We start from the raw sequence: 21,464 nt of genomic DNA, 5'->3' as shown, positions 1-21,464 counted from the left end.
CCACAATTACCAGAATAGTATTGTACCCCGAACAAGGAGGCAGGTCCGTAATAAAATCCATTGATAGGGTGTGCCAGGGTGCTGGCGGTATGTCTAAAGGTTGAAGGAGACCGGCTGGTCTTTTCTTTTGACTTTTATTTTGGGCGCAAACACCACAAGACATCACAAAAGATTGAACATCTTTTTGCCAAGAGGGCCACCAAAATTGTGGTTTCACCTTTTCCTCTGTCTTGGCAATACCGGGGTGTCCCTTTATTAATGCATCATGATAACCGTAAATAACTAGTTTGTTATTCCTTATGTGGCAGGAATAAGCGTCCTTGGAAATAAGGTAAACCATTATCTATGGTAAAGTCTGATCCCTTTTGTATCCAATCCTGTAAGGTTGTAGGGTCCAGGAGTTGTTTCACTCGGGCTTGAATGTCTTCAAGCGTATGTAACAAAGTCATGCCTAGAATCCTCTGTTCGGGAATTATTGGTACTGGTTCTGAGTTTGTATCAGATTCTCCCATTCCAATCCGGAATAAGGCGTCTGCTTTGCCATTCTTGCAGCCAGGTCGATAGGTAATCACGAAATCAAATTCAGCGAAAAACAAAGCCCATCGGAGCTGCCGTGATGACTGAGCCTTGGCGGTTTTCAAATACTGTAAATTCCGGTGATCAGTGATCACTGTGATGGTATGTCGAGCGCCAAGCAGATAATGCCGCCAGGCTTTAAAAGCGGACTTAATGGCTAACAGTTCTTTGTCCGTGATTGCATAATTAACCTCGGGTGCCGAGAATTTTCTGGACCAAAATGCTATGGGATGCAGTTGGTTGGTTTCGGGATCTCTTTGGGACAGGACAGCTCCCATGGCTAGGCTGGATGCGTCAGTCTCGACGACATAAGGGAGATCTGGACGCGGGTGTTTCAATATAGGTGCGGAGGTAAACTTAGCTTTTAAATCCTGAAAGGCCTGCTCGGCTTCTTCAGACCATTCAAAACGTTTATTTTTCCTCAAGAGTGCAGTAATGGGTTGTACCACGCGTGAAAATTCCGGGATAAACCTGCGATAGAAATTGGCAAAGCCGAGCATGCTTTCAACCCCTTTTACAGAGCTAGGTGATGGCCATTTGAGGATGGCATCCACTTTTCTTGAGTCCATTCGGACTCCTTTGGGTGTCAGGATGAAACCTAGAAACTCGACTTCTGTGGTATGGAAAACACATTTCTCCAATTTAGCAAATAGTTTGTGTTGGCGCAGTTTTTCAAGTACTGCCCTGACGTGTTTTCTGTGATCAGATTCCGAAGAGGAGTACACCAGAATGTCATCGATATATACGACAACACAAACATCGATGAGTTCCCGAAGGACATCATTCATGAAGTATTGGAAGGCAGCCGGCGCATTACACAATCCGAAAGGCATCACCTGGTACTCGAATAATCCGTATTTAGTACGGAAGGCAGTTTTCCATTCGTCGCCTTCTTTAACTCATACCAGATGATAAGCCCCCCGGAGATCTAACTTGGTGTATATGCAAGCGTCCTTCACCTGGTCAAGGAGTTCAGGGATCAGAGGCAGAGGATAACGGTTTTTAAGCGTTATCTGGTTCAATGCGCGGTAATCAATACAAGTTCTAAGGTCGCCTTCTTTTTTGAGCACGAAGAACAAAGCCGAGGATGCCGGGGACTTTGACGGGCGAATAAAACCATTAGCTAGGTGTTGATCCAAATATTGTCTCAAATGCAGATTCTCAGGTTCGGTAAGGGCATAAATCCTGCTACAAGGGGGTTGTGCACCGGGCACCAGATCGATTTGGCAATCGTACAATCTGTGAGGAGGTAACGTGTTGGCCTGTTCCTTTTGGAAGACGTCCTGAAAGTCTTGGTATTCCGGAGGTAGTTGCATGGAGGCAGAGGTTACAGATGCTAGATTAATCTTCAGGTTTTCTGGGTAGCAGGTTTGTGTACAATTCGGGAATGTTATTCTCTTAGCTCGCCAATCAATTCGAGGATTATGTGTCTCTAACCAAGGGATTCCAAGAATAACCTGAAACTGTGGAGCCTTGATTACATCAAACACAACACCCTCCCGATGGCCGTCGGGACCAATAAGAGTCACCTCAGTAGTGGAATGTGTTACCGGTCCAGAGGCAATTTCAGTTCCATTGACTGTGGTGATGACATCTTTGCTGGTTTTAGGACGGAGAGGGAGATTAATCCTAGAGACCAATTCACGATCCACATAGTTTCCAATAGCCCCACTATCGATGTTTGCCTTTATTGCATGCAACCGCTTAGGCTGTTCTGGATCTACGAGAACCATTGGCACAATGAAATGCGAGGTCTGAGAGTTAGTTTTCAAGCTCGGCAAGCGGACCCCTACACTTGTCGGGCGGAGTCGTTTCCCGAAACAGAGTCTTCAAGGTTTCTATCAGCGGCTCCTACCGCTTTTCGGGGCGGTTTTGCCGGGCAATCTCGTAGAAAGTGTCCAGAATTCCCACAATAAAGACATAATTTTAACTGCCGCCTCCTTTCACGTTCCTTTTGAGTTAAGGGTCCTTTAACCCCTCCAATTTGCATTGGCTCAGAGACATCAACTCCCTTGGGATTAGCATGGGTCTTGACCAACACCCGGGTCTCAATCCTGGACCGATCTGCTTTTCTGTTTTGAAGTCTGTGATCCAATTGGACCACTAAGTCTATATATTCTGTGCATTCTTGGGGCGGATTTACAGCTTGGGCCAAGACATCTTTAAGTTCTCCGCATAGGCCTCGATAAAACAACTTGACTCTTTTATCCTCTGGCCATCCCGTTTCCACAATTAGTCTATTAGAGGTTGCAATATAGGATAGGAGATCCTGATTGCCCTGTCGCAGGGAAAGAAGTTCGTCATCCAGAGCCTGCCCCTGAGAGTGTCGAGCAAATAACCTTTCCATGCTTGCTTGAAACCTTTGAAAATCACGGAGAATCGGGTCATCTTGAGTAACCAGTGGAACTGACCAATCGGCAGCGCAGCCGCTGAGATATGACAATACAAAGGCTACCTTGGTCGGATCATTAGGGAAGGCCCCAGGTCTGCATAGGAAGTGCAAACGACACTGATTCATGAATACGGCGAATCGTTTGGGGTCCCCAGCAAAGTGTTCGGGTGGGGCCAGCGGCATGTTTCCAGGTAGATTAATCTGCACAGGGTTACTGGAAACCACAGGAGCGGGGTTCCCTCCGGAACCAGGTAGAGGAGTTTGCCCAGCTTGACCTTGCAAAAGCTGTCTGGCCAGGTCATCAGTTCTTTCCTTTGATATTATTAATTCCCTCCTGAGGGCATTAGTCTCTTGACGAGCGGCATGTACTTCGGCCCGTAAATCCCCCAGTAATTGGGCCAACTGATCAGTCTCAGAACTTTCCATAGCTCTTGGGTGGGAATTTGTAGGAAGGCTTCGCGTTCTGTAACGCTCACCTGACTCCCACGGAGGCACTGGCCTGGTTTGCGCTGCTGTGACCTCTTCTAAGGTGATGCGCAGGGTTCGGAAGACGGACTGGACCAGGCCCCCAAATCTGGTTTGTCTGGCTCGCAGAAGTATCCTTCTGTAGGCGAAAATAGGGGATCAACTGTCTGCGGGGTAATGCAATCAGCCTCCCACTTTCCCCTCTCACCCTCCTCGAAACCCTTCTGTGATTCCTCGTAGCGTCTCACCTTAGGGTCTGGAAGGACGAGCTCTCCATCCTGCTTCTGATGCAAGGGCGCGTTGGTATCCAGTTACTTCACTGGATTTTCGGATTGGTGAGAACCAAACTTGCTTGGCTTCCAGGTAAGTTTTTTGATAAGAGGTTCCCCTTGTGTCCATGCATTATTGTACTAATGCTAGTGTCTTTTTCCCCATAGGGGCCGGGGTACGGAATGCCAGGGAACAGGCACCGACCCAAGATGAGAGGTGAAATCCTTGTAGAAATCAGGTAAGTCTTTAATGAGAGTTATTTGGTAATGTCTTTTCATTCGCTCATTAACGCTGATGTCTTTTTTTCCCCTTAGGGGCCGGGGTCCGGAAATGCCAGGATGCGGCGCGGACCTGAAATGAAGAGGGAATGAATCAACAGGTAAGTCTTAACAAGGAGATTTAGCTTTCCTTATTCCCTTCTCTCTCTCACCTTTTGTTCTGGTCTTTTTCTCCCTAGGCGCTGGGGCGTGACTGCGAATCCAGATGATCGTTGCAAAACATGGAGGCGCCCTGTAAAGGTGAGTGCAATGCGGCGCTGCAGCGATCGACGCGATGAGCTTTTAAATAAAAGTCTTCCTTTTCAGGATTGTCGGCGAGATGTCTTCGGGATGCGGTTTTAGCAGGTAAGGACTTTTCCTTCTTCTGTTCTCTTCTTCTCTTCCTTTGCAGGTGATCCAGGATGCTGGCAGGCGTGGCAGAAGTCAGGACGCAGGAGCAGACACGGTGAGCGTCCAGCTGCTAGATGCAGAACAACGCGAAGCACGTGTGGCTGTTCGTGTGGGGTTTAAATAGCCTTGGAAGAAGTTCCAGGTATGTATCCTTCCTCCAATCAGGTATGTATCCTTCCCCGACCACGCCCGGATGGTAAATTAGTCCCACAGGTAAAGTAGTTCCTTTCAGGCCTCAAGGAGGCCGGGATCCTGCAGCATGGTCTGCATCAGGTAAGTGCACCCAAGCACTTCCATAATGAGCCTGGCATCTATGGCGCCAGGACTGATGTCTTTTATGAGCCTGGCACCATAGGCGCCAGGACAGTGTCCAAAGGGCCCCTATATGGGGTTGCTGGGTCCTTCCTTGGGGACTGAATGTCCGCTTTCGGGGACGCAGGGCTTGAACCGGCTCCCCGGGAGCGGGCATCTTGACATACGGTTGGAGTAGGCTAGTTTGGACAGAGGACCAACACTGAGTTTGACAATCACCCTGATGAAGTGCACCCAAGTTATTCTTTAGTAAGGTAGGGAACCCCCTTTAGGGATAGGGGAAGATAGGCCTTTTTCATTATTATTTAAATAAAGATTATAGTGAAAATGCTATCCCTTTGTCCGACTCCTTACTCCAGCATGCCACAATATGTAGGCAGCAGCAGTGAAAGCCAGAAGTGGAAGCCACCGTCTCACACAACATCTACTGTGCAGGCAGCAGCAGTGCAAGGGACACAACCACAGAACAGGTACATCACAGGCAGCAGAGCAAGAACCCACAGAGCAGGTAGTGCCCAGGTAGCAGCTACGGAGCACACGTCAGGTCGCTACTTCACAATAGCATTGAGACGCGCGGAGCTGCGGGGGCGTGGTCTATTAATAGAACACACTACATCCAATGTGTGGAGCGAGGAAGGTGTTTCACACTGGAGGGCCATGTTGGGAGTACCAGGGAGTGTAAGCCCCGTTTAGACAAGGACCAGGAAGTCCAAAAGGGGCGCGTTCTGTAGGTCATGACAGTTTCTGTGCTTGTTGCTAAAATCATTGGGTCTGTGGGAAAAAAAATCCATGTTGGATTAAAAAAAAACTTTTTTTGTTATGCTACAGTCTATTTCTTTGTTTGTTTTCAGTGTTCACTTGTTGTTTCTGGCTAATGTTCTATCTGTTGGCTTGTTGCAGATTTTTGGAGCAGTTAGATACCTGTTGGCATATTCTAACTGTCTATTTTTTGTTATAATGTAGTGGTATTGATTTATCTGTTTGGTTATTGCAAAATCTTGGGGCAGTTAGATACCAGTTGGCGTATTATAACTGTTTATTTTTTTTTATATCATTTAGTGGTATTCATTTATCTGTTTAGTTGTTGTAGAATCTTGGGGCAGTTAGATACCTCTTGGCATATTCTAACAGTTTATAGTTTTTTAATTGAAGTTTTGTTAATGTTTAAGTACAGATTAGTTATTAAATTTTGGTTTTAAGAAGATTAAATAAGCGTTTGTAAGATTTGCTGGTAATCTCTGCTTTAGAGTAATGGTACTATCATTACATTCGAACCATCCACATTTTTTAAAATATATGCAGTGTAGTGACCTGCATTGGTTGTGGCTCTTGTGTGGTAGATTATACCTATTGTTGTGAAGGTTTTCTTACCAAGTTCTACTTGACCGTGTGTGAATCCAGTCAGCTTGCAGTTGTTTTTGGTAGCATCTGCATTGTAACGTAGAAGCATTAGTATTACGTATTTACTATGTGTTTGTATTAGTAAGGTGGATCGATTATCCGAATTGCAGGTAGTACATAATCTACCATGGTTTGAATTTTGTACAAGTTGCTGAAATGGAACGGATTCACAATTAGGTATGGATACATACACGAAGCACTCATTAGGGATTTGTTCCTGTGTCATATTGTTGCAGAGAGTGCATGTATGTTTCCACATGTATGAAATCTGGAAGATTTCATTTATAGGTATGTTTTTGTTTTCCAGTACTTGTAGTAAGTACATTAGAAATTCTTGTGGATCTTCCTGTGAGTTTATAGTGAATTTCACCATCCAGCACAGTAGTCCAATTCTTTTCTTATTCCATGAACACTATACGTGTTGTCAGGATTGTTTGTTGCGTTTCTATGAAGTACTGACATTTGCAAACACAATTGGTCTGTACTGTTTAAATAAATGTCGTCAACAATTGGTGGCAATTGAAATAGAATATTCATTGCTACATTTGCGTAGCAACTTACACCAATTTCATTTGAAAATTTGAATGGACCAGATAGGTCTGTGTCCAAGTCATTTTTTCGGAATGTGTGTTGCTTCTTTGAAGAAGTCCCGAAGTTACTTTGAGTAATAGGTTATTCTTTGGTTGTGGTAATTGATGAAGTATTAGCTTCTTTTACGCTCTTTGGAGGATTTGCAGTGACATCCTGTTGCATTTCTGTTTGAATTAGTTTTCTTTTACAACGTTTTCCTTTTTGTGGAACAGAATATGTTTTTAGATGGGGGGTGTATAGTGAACGTAGTCTATTGTATTCTAAAATGCAAGGAATATCAGTGTTTACTTTACTTGCATCAAAGTTGATTAGAAATAGACTGTTAAGTGTACGTAAGCGTGATAGTGCTACGTAGCTCATGCCTTCTTTAAAGACTGTGTTACCAATATCTATCAATGCTTTGTCTAGGGTAAGACCTTGTGATTTATGAATGGTGACTGCCTATGCAAGAGTTAGAGAAAATTGTTCTCTGCGTACATACATGTCTTTGAAGAGAAGGAATCGAGCTGTTGAGCGTCCTATCATTTTTACTTCTGAAAGTTTGTCAAAGAGAATATTGACAAACTGAATGTTGTTGTCACGTGGGTATGTTTGAAAACCAACAACTGTAGCCAGTGCTCCATTAACTAGTCCTTGCTCCACGTCAAGGTTACGTTTAAGCATTACTCTACAGTTTAAGGATAATATTAATATTTTCTCCAAACCAGCTGTGTTGGAGATAGAATTTTCTAAGGTAATTAGTCTTGTTTAGGCTTGTTGACACATGGGTAGTGTCATTCCATGTACGTCCAGTTTGTCTGTGGAGCAAATTTCAATTATTGGTTGCATTTCTTTATTTTAAATAGTTTAATTGAATTTGAAACAGCTTGCTAGAGTTGGCATTAAGGCCATACAATTGACATTTTTGTGCGCTAATTGTTCCATAACATCAGTAGCACAAACTTTATCGCCATAAAGTGCATGAATGTGCCGGTTTTTGAATATTGCTTGTGCTTCTTGAGATAGTACACCAACTCTAATACTTTTTAAAATGTTGGCGTAGGTGAGGTCTGCAGACTGCCGCATGTTTTCTGTCAATTCTCTGTATTGGAAATGTTGCCAAAGGTTGACATTTCCTATGCTGCCAACAGTTTTACAGCATAGTTTGTGTCCTAAGGTTTTAAAAATAGGTTCACCTTTTACTGGTGTCAATTGTAGAAGATCTCCAAAAACAATAATGTGTTTTCCTCCAAAGAGTTCTTCGTAGTTTGTTTTAAGTACTTCTTGTAATCTGAGGTGAATCAAAGCCAACATTAGGTTGGAGACCATGCTCACTTCATCTATTAGTAGCATTTTCATTTGTTTTAACACTCTGCGTAGTTCCATTGCAGCTTCTGTAGAAAGTTTGTAATAGTCTAATTTGTTTTGGTGTTCTACTGGCAGGAGTAGTAATCGGTGTAAAGTGACACCGCCTATGTTGTAGGCAGCTAAATCTGTGGGGGCAGTGACAACAGCTGACAGTTTGTTGTTTGTCAATTGTTGAAGGAACTTGCTGATGATTTTGATTAAGAATGTTTTGCCTGAACCAGCTTCACCACTGACGTACAGTAGTATAGGTTTGTAATTTTGGCAGGTGCATTCTTTATTTTCATGTTGTACACCATGTGCAATTTCTTTTGTTACTTCTTGAAAAATGCTATGCTGCTCATTGTTTAGTTTTGATTGTAGTATAGTTAAGTCTTCTTTATCTTCATACTGACACATGGTGTTTTCTAATTCTGTCATAGCCAATTCTGCCTCATTTGCTATTAGTGGCTGTCCCAGTGGTTCTTGGCTTCCTGTTACAGAAGGTTGACTACTGTCAGGAGTGTCCTTATCTAGTTGGACCTGGAGTTCTTCTTCATGTTGCTTTTCATTGTGCAACATTGTTTTGTAGTGTGTAAAGTTTACATTGGTTATAGTGCTTTCATTTGCTTTGAAAGCGTCTTCATAGGAGTCATAGTTATCTAGTATTTCTTCTTCTTTTCTCCATGGTTTAAAGAGTTGTATCAGGGACATGTAATATAGTTCTTTATGTTGAGGAGTCTTTAATGACAATTTCATATGATTAATTAAACCTGGTTTGGTGAGTTTTACTAAGCTGCTTTCACAATTTGTCACTCTGTATCTACCTTTTTTTTCATCAGGTTTTATATTATTTTTGTATGTGAAGTTTTGGGCTATGTGGTATAGACGCATGATTTCCAAAGTGGTACTTCTGTTTAGGTAGTATGTGTCCAGCAAATTGTTTTTCAAAATGTCTTGGCTGTTGGGATCATTTTTGGCTATTGTTTCTATGTTGTCGTATAATTTAAGAACTCTTTTTCTAGATTTAGCAGGACCAAGACTTAGCCATACTATAATTTCAGATTTCCCATACAAAGCAGTACCAGTTAAAACGATCTGCTGCTTCATAGGAGTCACATTCTCTATGGGAGAGCATTTTTATGCCTAAGCTGTACAATTTCTGAGACAGTGTTTTGTCTGATGACAGGTCATTCCAGAGGTCTTGAAGCTCTGTTTTTTCTGCTTTGGTTAAGTATGCTGTAACATATCGTGCAACTGCAGTGGAATTGTCTGCAATGTACTGCACATCTATCTTTGCATTCCATAAGAGGGCAATGATTGCATTGTAATCATTGATATATTTTGCTTCTTCTGTTCTTTTTATGTAATATGTATTTTTAGGTGATTTATCTTTAACACTATGTCTAACTGAAGACATGAAGTTGTTCACTTCACCTGTTTTGTAACTGGTCTAGGGAAACCAAAGGGTCCTTTGGTGTAGTATTTCCCTTTGTTTTTGTATTTGCGACGACAATATTTGTGTCTTTGAAATTGTAAAATTTGTGCATGAAGATCACTATTTGTTGCTTATGATGGAATTTCACAAGTGACATATTTTTTGATAAACTGTAACACAGTGGCATCATTGTCTTGACCAAATTTAGGAGCATCTTTAATCCATAAAAGCATGTGGATATGTGGTGCTCCTCTGGCTTGGTATTCTTTTCTCCAAAAGAAGTGTTGCACTTCTTCGAGGGGAGGAACAGTTTTATTACAAATAAAGTGTAGCATAGCAATGAAGCGATGATGAAAATATCCTGAAACATTAACAGGATCTAGAGAACAACATTCTCCAGGTGTTAGTATATCTATGTTTGTTTTGTTTTTATTTGATATGCGTAGGAAATCATGTAAATCTTCCCATGCATATTCTGCACAACTTAATGTAACAAACCAAGAGGGTGGGCCAAGGTTTCCTATCACACGACGTACATCTCCATGACGTCGGAAACCAGTACTCTTTAGTACCATGCATGTTTGCTAATAGATTTGTAACGCTTGATTGTAAAACCTCATCTTTTTCTTGCACTTTTGGTAATAATTGCATAGCTGACATATTTTGAAAGTGGGTTCCTGATTTTAATGTGTGTGCAACTCCGTAACATAGAGTTGCTAGTTCACTTTCAAAGAGTAGGTGGAATATGTATTCCACATTTTGTCTAAATCTGGAATCTTCAGAATACATCCGTAACGAGCGGTATTCTGATGCTGTTATTTGAATAGGTCTATCATCGTACCTTCCTCCTTTGCCAGTAGGAAAGAGTAGAGGAAAAGCACATGCTTCTATACTTTTTTCCCATATGCTGATTGGTGCTCCTTTCGTTTGTCGCATTTGGTACGTTTCTAGTACATCTTTTATGGTGTCATTAGAGTGCAATGGATGAATTGTATAATGGTCTAAAATATTGGATACTGTAGCAGGATCTAGAAGCTCAAATTGATCTGTTTCTGGTGACTCTTGAATTATTTCAGTGGTTTCCTTCAAGTTTTCTTCAATATTCATTTCTTTATAGTATTCATTGTTGTCTTTTAGTTATTGCAAGGCTTGCCTAACTTTATGCAAGTCTACCAGTTGTTGCCAAATTATTTTGTCTTTTGTAGGTACACCATTTACTAAGATTATTAAAGATTGCTCTATTGGACGTTGCACTCCCAGGGTGTGCACATTTTGTTTTAGATCTAATGGTAAATACACTACTTTGCCACAAATGCCTTTCACCAATTCAGAGGGAGGTAATTTTGCTGATTTTGGTTGAAGGCGTATTATTGCTTGAAATGGGTGCACTGTTTGAATTATGATGCTCTCATATAAATTGAGTTGTAGTAGGGGTTTAGGTAGTGGGAATAATTCCAAGTTATTTGTGATAGCACGTGAAGGAGTTTGGTTGTTGTCAGGTTTTATAGTGCAGTAACTGCAAAGTATTAAGGGGTCAGTTATTTCGTATTTGTTTTCTGCTATAAGGTAGAGAGCTAATTCAAACCATTTAGAATCTTCATTGTCTTCTATTTTGTATGTTATATCTGCAGTTTTTGTGTTACTTTTATAAAAAGTTCTGTGGCAACACACACACACGGTTTGGTACTTCAGCAGATGTACTTTTAAATTTCAGTATTTATTTTTTGTATGTGTGTAGTAGAAGGTTGCCATGCGTAGAATTGTTGCTAGTCTGTTGTAAAGCTATAGCATTTTGTAAGTGGCTTTCACTTCCAAAATATTTTTTCTGGATATAGTCGATTTCTTCAAATAGGTCTTTGGCTGCACCATGTAGAAGAATGGTATTTAAATTGGCTAGTGCTAAAGCAGGACTTTTAGCATAGTACCGTTTATAGACTAGATTTCTTATAGTTGAATGATGTGTTGATATCATTTTGATATGATGGAAGGTGGTTTCCAAATAGTCCTGAAAGGCAAGCTAATGAACATCCTTGTAGTCCTGTGTATTTGCGCACTGGACAGGTATCCATATTTTGCAGCAGTTTCATTTTCATTTTGTCTTTGCCTTTCACATACTGATTGAGGAATTGGCGTGAAGACTTGAAAGATTTTTTGGGAATGTTACACATTGACGTGCATGGCCATTTGTATACTGGACGTTCTGGTTCAGTCGAATGGAGAGGTAATTCTGAGTTTTCTGGGGATATTTTTGTAAGCAGTATTTCTTGTTCCATTATGGTATTATTAACTTTTTCATAACCTCGTCCAATCCTATGTATGGCAATTGTATTTGTTTGCTTTTGTTTGTATGCTTCTTCATTAAAATATGGTTCTGTGCTTGTGGTGTGACTCCATTCACCTCCACAGATATTTAAGAAGTCCTTTTTGTTGACATTTCGTTTATTGAGAAGTCTTTTTTGTAATTTAGTCATTAGTTTTGTTAGTGGTTTCATTCTATTTAACACTAAAATAAATAACTTTCTTTTGAGAAGGATTGCACTGTCTATCAAAGCTTCTAAGATTAATTTTCTACGGTAGGTTTTAAGGGTTGTGCATGATTTCTCTCCTGTTTTTATAAGATTCTGAAGGATTCTGTGGTGGAACATTTTTGCTAAAATACTTTTTTTGGTATGCTTACTTGGCACTATATCAAGATTTATAGGAGCAGTTTTAGCAGTACTGGTAGCTGAATTCTTGTTAATTGTTTTTTGTTTCGTTTTACATTTTGATAGAGGAGGCAAAGTTTCTGTACTTGAAGCTTGTTTTGTTTCGCTAAATGACTCTATTAGCTGTTTTGTTTGAACTTTTTGTACAAATTCTGCTAGAGAGGGATGCTTATTTTGGACACTTCTATTTTCATTTGCTCTACTTCTGCGTTGCTTTCTACGGACCTGCTTTTTGGTAGGCATCCTTTGGGGTCTGTTGAAAAAAATAAATAAGGTATGGGTTGGGATGTTCTGCAATGTATGTGTGCTGTGTGCATGAGTGTCTGAGTATGGTGGTAAAGATGTATGTGATGGTGTGTGATTGTGCATTGGGCAACTACAACTAGTTGGGATGTGCATTCTTGTATTTGTGTGTTACTATACTGGTGTTCAGATGACAGTAAGCTTGTGGTGAGGAGAAGCACAAATAGTAAATCTAATGGTATAAAATTAAAAGAGTTCTTTGTTCTACAATACTAACATTCTAGGCGCTGAGTTATGTCATTTGTGCGCCGAAAAACAGGGATTTGTGCGCCATTCTGCCTGCAAATCCCTGATTAACAAATGGGGATTTGTGGGCAGAATGGTACACAATCCCTGTTTTTTGGCGCAGAAATACCATGAATGAACCCCACAGTGTGTTTGAGTAACAGTAAAAATATTATGGTGGTATTTACCTTACTTTTTTGTGTGGAATGAGCAGGTTTCTTCTGAGTTGTTGTTTGTACTTCAGATTCTGCTGCTGCTTTTCAGGAGAGTGGTCTTCACTGCAATTGTAAAGGAAAGAAGTTAGTAATTTTGTGTGTTTATAGCACTGATGTTAATTTAGACATTGATTTTTATGTTTTCGTAGAAGTATTTTTGTTTGATATCAGAAGATAGTGTGTGCATGCAATTTCGTTTGACTATGTGCAGTCTTTATATTTTACTTTAAATATGTTAGTTCAACATGCTTTGCAAATGTGTGTGTAAAAATAAATTAAATAGCAGATAGGTTTGGAAGTGACAGTTGATTATAGCAGATGGGAAAAATGACAGTAAGTTCATTTTATAGGTTATACACGTTTAAAGGCAGTCAATCTGTTTATATGCATTTATAAGAATTGTACATGTACTATACAGAAAATATGCATACCTGTAGTTTGTTTTCATGCATATGGAGATGCATGCAGCTGCAAGTAGAAATCTTGGATACTTGTACAGTAGTTCTTATAGTAGGTGCTTTCAAGTGATGTGACACTTGTACTCAGAGTGATTAACAGTACATTTGAAGTGCTGATCTATGATGATGGAGTTAGATGTAGAGGTCTTGGATGTGATTGGTGGATGGTTGTGTGACTGCTTAGCTGTATCCTATCAGGGAATGGCACAGAGAGTGAAGTGGAAATGGTAGAAGGGCTGCCCATGTTACGATATGTCCACGGACATGGCGGTAGTCCGCGGACATCGCGTGTTACATACAGGGATTTTGGGGTGGGGATGCATGCAAATGAGAATGAGCAGAGCAAGGGATTGGTCAGTAAAGTTTAGTGGGTGTGTTGTGTCAGGAGAGAGTTTGTCAGAAAGTCTTTTTCCTGAGAGAAGAACAGATAGCTATGGCTGTGTGTTTCAGAAAACAGATTGTCTGGATTTTGGGAGACTCGTGGATACATTGGTTGAAGGTGCATGCAGAAAACTGTGGAGTAGCTGTAGATCTTGGATTCCCACATGTGGAAGTGCACTGGCATGGAGTGCGTGGAATGAAGTGGCTGGACTTGGTATCTCTCTGTGCTACCTTGGAGACAGAGTATCATCCAGACATGATGATAATTCATTGTCGGGGGAACAGTTTAGGACATGTGTCTGGAATTTCTTTGCAATTTGCAATGAAAGATGGACTTGGGAAGGTCATGCACATGTTTCCAAGTAATTTTTTCTTGGATTGCGCAGAGAAAAATGTGGCTGCGTTCTTCTTCATTTGGTCCACAAATGGAGAAAGCGAGGCGCAATGTCAATAAGGCTGTTTGTGCCTTTCTAAGAGATGTTGGCATGTTCTCTTTTCAGAATGAAAATATTATGTTTGGTAACACATACATTTTTCGCAGAGATGGAGTCCATCATACTTATGCTGGCAATCAGATTTTTCTGAGAAATGTACAAAAGGCATTGCGACCGTTTTTGGAATTTCAGCCATCCATTTTGCAGTGGGTGTTCACCATTTCAAGTTTTTCAAACACAAACAAACACTACCAAAAGGCTCTTTTCAGAGCCACCACTTCCTCCCAGAGAAAAGTGCAATGGTTATGATAGGGCAGCACCCCAAAATTTTAGATGTCCGCGAACTGTCCGCGGACTTCTAAAAAATACACAGGGCCCTGCTCCATGTATTTGCCACTTCTATTTTTAAACTGTGAAAGGCGGCTCTGAAAAGACCCTTTTTTTATTTTTGTTGTTTTATATATTTTTTGTTTTTACACACGACACACTAGGAGAGGAGGGCAAAGGAGGGTAAGGGGGGGACACCAACCACGGGGATAAGAAAGGGCGGGTGGAGAGAGGAAGATGTAGGGTGAGCAATCATTTCTCTGCATAAAGATAATCAGTTAGGTTATGAACACTTTCTGCTACTACTTCTGCTTTTTTGCTTACTTCACTTTCCCTGTATATACTCACATTTGTATGTGTTGTTGTCTCTTTGTGTTTTGTCTGTAATAATGCAATTATGTATTAAGTGGGTTTTATTAGCTACTTGTTACATGTTTCACAGTATGCAAAACTCTAATAAGAAAGCAGTTATCATTTCACTATTCAACATGGCAAGATTATGAATATTGCACCTTCATCATGTATGCTGCACACACTGCCTATGTTTCTGCATGAGTAGTTTAGTATACTGGATAGAACTTCATAATAGAATGCTATTTATATCAATGCATTGCTTAATGTACTAAGAAGCTCATGAAATGTATTCAAATGATCCTTGACACTTTTAGGTCAACATTATAAGAATCCCTTGTACAGAGTTTTCATGAAAAGTAAATGCACATGTGATGTCATCAGTGATGTCATCAATGACATTTGTGATGTCATCTTTGATGTCCTGTGTGTTAGTCTTAGCAGTGCACGGTGGCGCGAGTTATGGTTGCTTAGCTTACCATAACTGGTGAATTTCAGGGGTTTTTTCGGTTTTACTTTGAATGATAACGTCCTTTTAACAACGTTTTTTATGGAATTTGATAGGTTTTTAGTAGCACAACTTAACCATAACGTCCCTCTAACAAAGTTTTTTTACTGAATATATATATATATATATATATACATATATATATATATATATATATATATATATATATATATATATATATATATATGTATATATATATATATATATAGCCCAAGTACTAACAAAGCATGCGTCTCTCACACATCTGGACCAGCACAGAAGACTACAGTTCAATATTCCCTCCCACAGCACAGGCATTGCACAGTAAGCAGCAGTACCTGCTTCCCTACCACAGTACAGACCAGTGTAATGTTGCTGCCTCAGTCGGACCATACAAAACTGTGCTTGTTTGGTGGGGCCTGGTTGCGTCTTAATCTCCTCACATTTCAACAATATGATTGGACACAAATAGGCTGATATGTCCCCTCATGTGGACATAGGTTGAGTTTTACTTCTGCCTCTATGTCACTTTTGCTTGAACAACCTTGGAGAATACAAAGAGGAGGCGTGGGAATGCATAAAGGATCCCAATTGCAGGGGTGTCACAGGTTTATCCAGGGCCCCAATCATGAAATTTGGATGGATTCCCTACCCGATACTCTATTTTGATACGGGACGTCAGTCACTTTCTCCCATCACTTCTCTGACACATCTTCCCCAACCAACCCCGCTATCACACTGCATAACACTGTGCTATCACAATTTTGATTCTTCATTGCATTGTAAATGACAGAAGTTATGCTTTCTCTTCGTTCTCATGATAGTAAGCTGCACACTTGAGTCATCACATCCTAAAGCCGGTAAAGGGGACAAACCCCAACCCAATTGTCTCACTTATCACTGCTTTATTGGCATGCTTATTCCTCAAAACTGCACAAAAGTTATAAAATAGCACTGCCCTATGCAATAAAGATAGTGGGGGTAATCAGGAGTTGGGTGGAGCGGTAAAAATATGGTAGTAGCATTATTGCCGCTGCATTACCGCTCTGCCCAATCCCAAATTTGGTGAAAAGTGGGAGGTTTTGCGGGAGGTAAAAATCTCCCCTTTCTGCCCATTTGCGGCGCTCTTACTACAGCGCAAATTGTACCGCGGTAATATCGCCCACCATGCCCCATAATTTCCTATGGACTCTTAGAAAAATGGGGACTTGTGGCAGACTGAGTTGCGGTAACGCTATTTGTGTTTACCGCCGGGATACCGCCAAGCTTGTGGTAGAGCCCAATGTTCCGCAGCTAAAAGGCATGCTTTTGAGCTAACACCCACATTGCATTGCTCAGCAGCTATAACGTGGTGATAAATCTGTGTGGCACTATGGCATGCGTGGATTGGCTTAAATGGCCCAGTCTATGCTCACAGTTTTGTCAGAAGGGGTTTTCATGCTATTTTATACCCATAACACCATTGATGGTGTTTGCTAAACATACCCCAATGGTCCGACAACAAGGTTGTTAACTATACCATGTTGATGATCAATTTTGAGAGCAGCATGCATACGTTGTTGACTGATTCCTTGAGCGTTATCTGACATAGTTTGTCCCTGTAAGACAAAGAACATTTTCTGGAGCAAAAAGCATGCGTTTGAGTCAATTTGCATGCCCACAATTCATTGCCAGATGGCTTTGAACTGGAAGTGAAAATTCAGAAAAGGTGGTGAGGGTTGGCTTGAATGGTCCATCCTACTCTCATGATTGCAGGATTATCGGCGGTAACACTGGACCAATTGACGGTAACGGTAATAGAGTTTGGTGGTATCACAGTAGATTTACTGCCGACATACCACTATACTTATAATGAGGCCTGCACAGCAAAATTAACATGATGGTGTTAACAGTGATTTGATATGGCCATGAGCTGTAACTATGCCGCATAACCACAGTCTGCCAGACTCAAAGACTACCTGACAAGCTTTGAGACCATGACAGTGGCAGGTAGGAGCTATACAAAAATACCATATTTTAGCACAAAATAACAGCGCATGACCGAGTGGCACATCCAATCATGTTTGTTTCTCTGTATTCTGGTATTTGCAGTTTTGCTTTTCCTTTGTGAATGTGAGACTGCACGTGTGACAGAATGCAAGGAAAAAAGGCAGAGCTGTAGAATGCTTTCACAAATACCAACTCCGGACTGTGGTGAAGTTTGCGGCTTTAAAATTCAGATGGTCCCTCGCAGCGTTAACCTAAACAGTAACACTTTTTTTGAAGACTTGGAACTTTCCTTACAAAAGGGTCACAGGCAATGAACGTGTCCTTCGAGTTCATTACCCAGTATATGCTTCCCAACGGGAAGCCATTGTCAGGCAAAATCGCCGTGGGTTGAAGCAAAAGCGACAGAATGAACATGTAATTAAGAGCACGGGAGGAATCTTAAGTATATGAACCCCAGTCACGATTGCACACATCTTTCTACCCACCCGATAGGGCCCTCTTCATCTAACGCAATGGTAAGCATTGGGGGAAGGGAGGGAGGTGATCAGCCCATGGCTGCAGAATATCAGTCTATGGAAATAAGGTGTTAAAAACAGCTCGTGCCACGAGTCTCCTAGAAGCCAAGCCTGGACAACAGAAGGGTGGAAAATATGGGGCACGGGGTTTAATTGCAAATGACACATTTCAAAGATTGCTGGGGCCACCTTTCCCTTATCTATTCCCGACTCCCCTGGGTGAGTCTTTGCCAGCCTAGCTAACCATCCTTATAGAGTCATGTGCCATTCTCCAATTCCCCGTTTTCCCATAGGCCAGAGCGACTGTGCTCCCACTTGCCCCACCCTGAAGTAGGCGGACCACGTGTAACACAGCTAGCGTGGGAACCTCTCTCTTCACGAGACCGAGAGATGACAACGTGTGCTGAAGTTATTCATTTCCGACCACTGAGGAACCTGCACAAGGAAGAGATATCAAGCCAACCATACAGTAAAAAACAGAAAAACATCCATTGTTTTTCAAGGAAAACGAACCACCTTAAAAAAACAGGAACAGCAGTGGTGAGATGGCAACAATATTGAGCATTTACAGTAGAAAGGAACACCTCGAATTTCCTCTTAGCTCTTACATAATATGTTGGTTGCTTTTTTAGCGCTTTAAATCCCTGCAGGTATTTTAAAGTGCTGTAGGTGAAATGATGAGTATTAGGAGAAGTAGAGGTGAGAGAGTGATATCACCCATCTAAGTAGTAGTCATGTTATTGTCACTGATTGGACTTGAACCTGTGATCTGAAAGACACTCACAGATTGGTTCAGAAATACGTTGAATCTGGCCTCTAATTGAAATATAACGAGCCACAGTCTTATCAGAGACAAAGTGCCTATTTTCGAGTTGGGTGCTAATTCATTTGGAATTACAGACAAACCCACTTACCGTTACTGCCACTCGGTCCTACACATGTACTGTGGGATTGTGAGTGCTTGTAAAGTGGTGTTAATAAATGTTTTTGGAGTACACACGACTCCAGGGGAATTTGGTGGGATTTACGGTGAGCAGTAATTCCAATGTGGTGGAAAATATGATGATTTTTTGAGGTAAAGCAGAGGATGGGTGCTGAAGGAAAATCCTCAGCTTCACTTGCAATATCAGAATTTGGCAGTGCAGTAAAAATTGTGGTAAGTCAGTTACTGGCAAAAAAGGTGGAAGTAACAGATTTTCTGTCAAAAATGTATGTCACCACCTAACTCGTAAAGAGGCCCAAAGTCATCAACATGTTAGTACAGTTTGTACAGGTCAGAGCCAAAAACGTCCAAAAGAAGGCGGTATACGTTTCAAGGCATACTGGCTCTCAGAAACATGGCGTATTGCCAGCCGTAAATCTAGGACAGCATCACCAGTAATCCCTCTGGTTCAGAGACATTTTTTATAACATTTCTCCTGACTTCCCTTTAGCAGTCTGCCCCTCAAAGGGAAGGAGCTTTGTGCATTCCCTGTTCAGGTGAGAATATATTTTATAATGTTGGTGGTCACCACTGAGCCAGTCTTACCTTCTGCAGTTGCTCTGCAATTTCTGGGGGGGTCTCTGGCCTCCTGCCGATCTATGGTTTCTTCATTGACATTCATACATTTTCACACTCTGCCACAAAAATGTCTTATAGGAGTCCTGTAAGTAGCTTAAAAGAACTTGCGAGAAACTAGTGGGATTTGGCCATACTAATAACTTATATGAAACCTCTTTTCTTGCTGAATTCTTATAAAATCTTACACGTTTTAAGTACGATTTTTGTAAGATCTTATAGGATTATGGAAAGATCCTTACACAAAAAAAGATTTAGAAATGTCTGTATGGGCAGGCATCTGGGACATTTTTAACTGCATCTGAAGAGCTCAAGTACAGAGCCTCTACATGTAATTATTTCTGCCACTGGAAATAAATGCTGATGTAATCAAACAAAAATCTCCCGCTTTCGTGGGTTTACACCGGTTCTGGGCTTTGGCACATGCTGTGTGCACACAGATAACCAATATTCGTGAATGTTCTACTATCCCCAAGTCCATGCCCTAGTAAACATATAAGAGTTTCTGACAAATTTAATCATTTCAACGTTTTAATCCCTAAATTGGAATTGCAGATAACTGTATTGTTTTGGAAAGTCTTCAATGTTTACTATCGTGAGGACTTGGGGCTAGTAAGAAGATCCCGTATATTAATTAACAAATGAAGACGACCAGATTTGTTTTATTGTGGTATTTTCTTAAGCCTGATGTCAAGGGGGCTGCTCTGGGCTGCAGAATCTCCTGAGCAGTTCTTGGAGTCTATCACAACACAGTGCGCTTCTGTAGTCTAATAGATATTTAGAAACATTCAACATAGCACCTGTTGCCTTCCTAGGTGGACTGGGATTGTCCGGTCCACCACAGAAAGTGTTCTTCTTTAGTTGTACATTCTCTGCCACCTCCTGAAGAACTAGACACACAACAATGTTATGTTAAAACCTTCTTTAGAAAGGGACTTGCAGTCTGTCCTCTATTTTCATCACTGTTCCCAGACATAGAAACCACACAAAATAAACACATTCTGCAATTATGCAGAGTTAGTCTTTTGCTTTATTCAGAATGTAGTTTACAGTATTAAGATCAGATAAACAAACATTGAAAGATTCCTTAATACGCAGGAGAACCTACGTGGAGGAGTGGTATAACAATGCTCTTCCATCTCCAGCTCCCACTCGTGGAATGGCATGCACCAGGCCTAGCCGGCTTAGCAGGCTCTCTCCACCCCTATGCCCCTGGCCCGCTGTGCAGGGGAGGGTGATTAGGGTGAAAGGGCTGTGCATCACACATCTCCTCTCCTTACCATTCAAAACAAACGACTACAGTGTCCAATATAACACACAGTTTTTTCGTCGGTTGGGAAGTTATCTGTTCTCGGCCTCTGCAAAATCAGGGATACTCTTGTGTGTCCATTTCTACTGATGGAGTAATGTGATCACTGGGGACATGGGTTTGTTCTTCATGAAGTTCAGGTTCTCCTTGATTGCGAATCTTGCATTGCTGTGAAATTCCTGCATTGTTGGCATGTGCTCGACTGGTCATGCTGCTATCTTCCAAATGATGGCTTTCACTAGTGGTGAAGTTTCCTTTAGCATTCATTTCATGATGTTCATTGGCGTTCTTGAAGAGTGATAGCTACGCTTTTCATGCTCCACCTCCTGCCACCTTCCAGATTTATGTTGTTATCTCCCATTTTTGCCACCACTTTCTGTGGGTTTGCTGTAGGTTTATCTTTTTCTTTATTGGGTAGTCATACTTTAAGTTCGTGTCTAAGATGAATCACAGGTGCTTTGCCCAGGTGCTTATTTTCATATCTTGTCTTCATGCATGATGGTTTTTGCTTCATCTTATATTCTATAGCTTGGATGTGTATGGTTTTTGGATCCTTCGTTGTAGGCATCTATGGTAGGAATGTTCTAATCTGGCCCATCTTCCTCCCATCGGCAAGGTATCGCTCCTGTTGGGACATGCAGTGCCATGCTTTGAGTGTCTTTATTAAATCTATCTGCACACACAACTAACCCACTGGCTCGGGGGTGGTAAAGGGCTATGCGGCTTTGTTTCATACCTTTCTGCTCTAATTATTTTTCCATTCACCTGGAG

The sequence above is a fragment of the Ambystoma mexicanum genome, chromosome 8 (assembly GCF_040938575.1).
Source record: "Ambystoma mexicanum isolate Mex_15411 chromosome 8, UKY_AmexF1_1, whole genome shotgun sequence".
In the NCBI taxonomy this organism is placed as follows: domain Eukaryota; kingdom Metazoa; phylum Chordata; class Amphibia; order Caudata; family Ambystomatidae; genus Ambystoma; species Ambystoma mexicanum.
The sequence above is the reverse complement of the archived record's forward strand: the minus strand, read 5'-3'. Positions refer to the sequence as shown.